This window comes from Silene latifolia, chromosome 1 (assembly GCF_048544455.1).
Source record: "Silene latifolia isolate original U9 population chromosome 1, ASM4854445v1, whole genome shotgun sequence".
Lineage (NCBI taxonomy): Eukaryota > Viridiplantae > Streptophyta > Magnoliopsida > Caryophyllales > Caryophyllaceae > Silene > Silene latifolia.
The window spans coordinates 36,938,164-36,942,650 of record NC_133526.1 but is presented as its reverse complement, the minus strand read 5'-3'; the positions used below and the strand labels follow the sequence as shown (position 1 = coordinate 36,942,650).

Here is a 4,487-nt window from a genome sequence, read left to right as displayed (position 1 = left end):
ACACATCTTTATTTTACTAGATACACTCATTTATATTACTAGATACACACCTTTACATTGCTAGATACACGTCTTTATCTTACTAGATACACCCCTTTATATTTCTAGATACACTCCTTTACATTGCTAGATACACGTTTTTATCTTACTAGATACATTCCTTTATATTTCTAGATACACTCCTTTATATTGTACCATGAGTCCATGACAGATCAAAATTCAAGATACCTACTGATACCTACTGGTACCTACTGGTTATTACTGTAACATAAATTGTTTAATGGATCTTCAATCAACAACTCCAAACTAAACATTAGACATCTTAACACTTACAAAATCAATTAGATAAAAAAAACAGGAGAAATGGGAGGATTAAGATTTATATATTTGATTAAATACTCGAAAAACAACCGATTACAAAATCAATCAGCTATTGATCCCAAATTCTTTAATTAAACTTCTTAAATAACCTAATCATACTACTTCTACCATTACATACATATACCATAAAACTAAAACAACACTTGATTAAAATAAAACCAACTCATATCAACTACTACTGTAACCTCTTAAGCCTTCTTTGGTCAATTACGCTGGGATAGTGGTACCGGGACTAATGAGAGTAGTGAGAATGAAGTTGAAAATAGTGGTATTCGGTCAATTATGAATTTGAACATAAATGATGAGTTGTTGGCTAGGATTCCTCCGTCTCCTGGTATTCGGTCTTCACCCCACCCGTAGCCTTGGGGATGATGATAAGTCGATCACGACTACATTATTCAACAGGTAATTTATACACCACAAATCACGCAGAAAAGCAATATGCCTCTGGTCAAGATGCATTGTAGAGATGATGCTCACTTCTAGCTTATCTCTGGATCAGTAAAGATTTCTCCAATTTCTGTATTATCCCACCACCTGACATCCGAAAGAGTACAACCTCTACTTCTAGGCAAGCGTGGTCTTTGAAGGAGCTTTTCTCTGCGAAAAAGGAAGAAATAGAGGTCACTGAGGGTGAAAAGGATGAAAGCTATAAGCACTTGACAAATAAAATGAGCAGGATATACACATATGCGCCTCGAAACTTCACTATAATGGACAGGGTAACTTTCTTTTATGAGCTAAAATCTTTCCATTTCATGGCTTGACAAAGATAAATTATGCTGATCTAATGAATGTGCATTGATGATGCAGGGTAAGAGAAATTCAGTGAGTGTGGGAAAGAAGGGGTTTGATGAAGTGTATTTATATAGTCCAGGATCAAGTCAGAAAACATATCCGAAATTACTCGACCTAAACTGACTCGTTTGCTATTTATAATAGACAACCAGATCGAAAATGAAACAACAATACAACTACGGATAAATCCGGATCAGTAAAGATTTATGCAGACAACCAATTTGAGTACACGTTTCGGAATCCTCACCAGGTGACCACAGACAAAGGCAAGAGACAACAAGAGCTAATATTAATCAATATTTTTTAGGAATCTTTATCAAAATGACAGAAGCATAACATAACATAACAATAATAATACTGAAAAATAAGATAACAATATTACTATATCAGCATGTAGAGATGATGCTCACTTAGCTTATCTCTGGAGCAAAGCATGAAAAACTGGCAGCCCTCAACCAATTCATTTACTCCGCTTCCGCCTCAATTGAACATTGATAGCAGCACCTTAAGGAATTCAGCATGGCAAATCATGAAAAAAAAACAAGGAATTCAGAATGGCAAAATAAGACAAATAGAAATTACAAAGCAGTATTAGGTTAAACAAAGAAGCCCTTAGAAAGATTCAATAAGTTAAATCACAATTCACATTCAACTCCACCCTATTTATATGTTTCTATTCACAAGCGAATATTTAATTTCAATTACTTTGTTTAACCTCAAATCGTTATCAGCATGTAGACGGAAGTAGCCTAGTTTCATAGGCAAATCATGAAAAAAAACAAGGAATTCAGAATGGCAAAATAAGACAAACAGAAATTACAAAGCAGTAGTAGGTTTTGATAGCAGCACCTTCGAGGGCCAAACATGTTGCAGTAGCCACAACTGCCTATCAATTCGAAAAAAAAGAGACGTAATGAATGCAAAACACGAGTACCATGCCACAAAGTATCAGTATAGTTAAACTTAAGGTGATGTTCTCGTCAAGAAGACTTGGAACTATTAAGATTTCACTCAAGGGGAAACACCGAGAGCTGACACAAATTTGAATGAAATTCAAGGGAAAGACACAAATTCCAACCCTAAATCTTTTCCCGTCCTACTTAAGGATACCTGTCTACTTATTATGATCCCCGCATTTTCCACTTTGCCGGGAATTTCGCTCATTTCCCCGACAAAAAGGGTTCACCCTATCTTTTTAGCGTTTAGTTTTTTTTTGATCCCATTAAGTTGCTAGATACATTCCTTTTTTAGATACAAGCCTTTAGCTTGCTAGATACACTCTTTTAAGTTGTTAGATACAAACCTATAGATTGTTAGATACACTCTTTTAAGTTATTAGATACATAGCTTTAACTAGCTAGATACACTTCTTTAAGTTGTTAGATACATCCCTTTAGCTTGCTGGATACACTTCTTTAAGTTACTAGATACATACCTTTAGTTAGCTAGATACACTCCATAAAGTTAATAGATTCAACCCTTTAACTTACTATATACACTCTAAGTTACTAAATACATTTCTCCAAATTACATTTCTCTGATTTGGGGAGACTAAGCTTCAATTATAACCCCATTTATTTATTCATCAGCTAAAAGATTTGGTTTAAGCACATATGGTAATGCGTTATGCGTTATGTTTGACCCACAAACAAATACCCATTTACTGTCAAAGGAATGCATAATATCATGAATGCAAGATACAATGACAAATCTAAAGACACTGAAATAATGGACTGGTTATCTGAAGGGAGACCGAAATTTAGTAAGTAAACACCCAAAGTGGAAAAAGCTTGAGGAGAGAATAAATTCCTATGTTATGTCGACATTTCACTTTAACAATGTCACATGATGTCTTAGCACCGTATAATATTTCCAGGCTATTTTACGTCATAAAAATCGAATGTCTTCACTATACAGTAATATCTAAGACTTGAATTATTAGCTTGAATTTAATTATTTTATTTGCATTAGATTTTTGGTTTCTACAAATCATCTAAATCAGGAGTAGCTTGCTGTTCAAAATTTTCAAAAAATTCAACCTTGCAAACGGGCATAGCAATATGCAAAAGGCAAAAGGCGATGAGGGACTACAAGGATGTAATCCTAACTCTGAATGCAGCACATGACTCTTGTTTAACTCTTGTTTAACTGCTTGGTGTAGAATTATTACAAAAGAAATCGAAAAATCGAGTCTTTTTAAAGTACAATAGGCTTGATTATATTATTGATTGTACTAGAAGCACTGCACCAGCAATGCAGAACAAGCTCGAAGCTAGTGAAAATTCCACATTCACATTGATAAAGCATCCTTAATTCTTATTCAATAAAGTCGTGGTAGAAAACACAAATAGATTCAACCCGTTAGCTTACTAGATACACTCTAAGTTACTAAATACATTTCTCCAAATTACATTTCTCCGATTTGGGGAGACTAAACTTCAGTTATAACCCCATTTGTTTATTAATCAGCTGAATCCTAAGATTTGGTTTAATCACAACAAACACGAAGAATAAATATACTCCCCCCGTCTCAATCATCTATTTACCTTAGATTAAAATACCCGTCACAGTGAATCTAAACTGTGACCAAATGAAAGAGTAATAATTAAGGTATAAGAAATGAGTACCATTTAGAAGCCTTAAATCCTTTGTTAAGGAAAGCATCATCGACATGATGAGCCAAAATTAAACAATCACACCTAAAACTATAATATATTCATCAGAAACCCAGATTGATAAGGAATTAAAATAACATAAAGTGAATCACCTGCTATTAAGTTGTGTTGAAGATGAGAGGGATGTTCATCGGTTGTTAAGCTTAGTCGGGTTCGTCGGAGTGATGATTGGGTCAGGCGCGTCGGCGAACTGGGTTCTCCGGCATAGGTAAGGCCGAGCCTTGGTGGTGGTGGAAAAGACGAGATACCGAGGAGGTGGGTTGGGTTTGTTAGGGTTGAGTGTGTTATGCGAGGAGTTGGAGATTTAATTTAGACCACTGATTACTTGATTAGTCACTATAACGTTTGGACCGTTTGGTAGTATTAGTTCGCACAGTTCGTACCATACTTTAGTTCGCACGTGACCCCGACCCTATATATATATATATAGAGAGAGAAGGGTTCTTCTAAGGTCCTCCTATCATATAAGGCCCTAAGTCCTTATAAGGGCCTTTGGATGGAAGGGATGGAGGGATGAGATTACATCTCAATGGAGGGCTACAAATCTCCCTCCCTAATCTCCTTCCCTAATTGTGTATAACTCTACCTAATTGTGTACAACTCTACCACCATTCTAATCTCCCAACTCACTTC

At 35.5% G+C, this 4,487-nt stretch overlaps 1 long non-coding RNA gene across 1 annotated transcript; it reads right to left on the bottom strand.

Moving 5' to 3' along the window:
- Nucleotides 1-364: 364 nt before the first annotated feature.
- LOC141603601 (uncharacterized) lies at nucleotides 365-4,182 on the bottom strand. Its single transcript, XR_012525471.1, has 3 exons — nucleotides 3,947-4,182; nucleotides 1,590-1,683; nucleotides 365-981 (listed from the first exon to the last, which is right to left on the bottom strand). It is a non-coding gene; the product is annotated as an uncharacterized LOC141603601 (long non-coding RNA).
- Nucleotides 4,183-4,487: the final 305 nt, after the last annotated feature.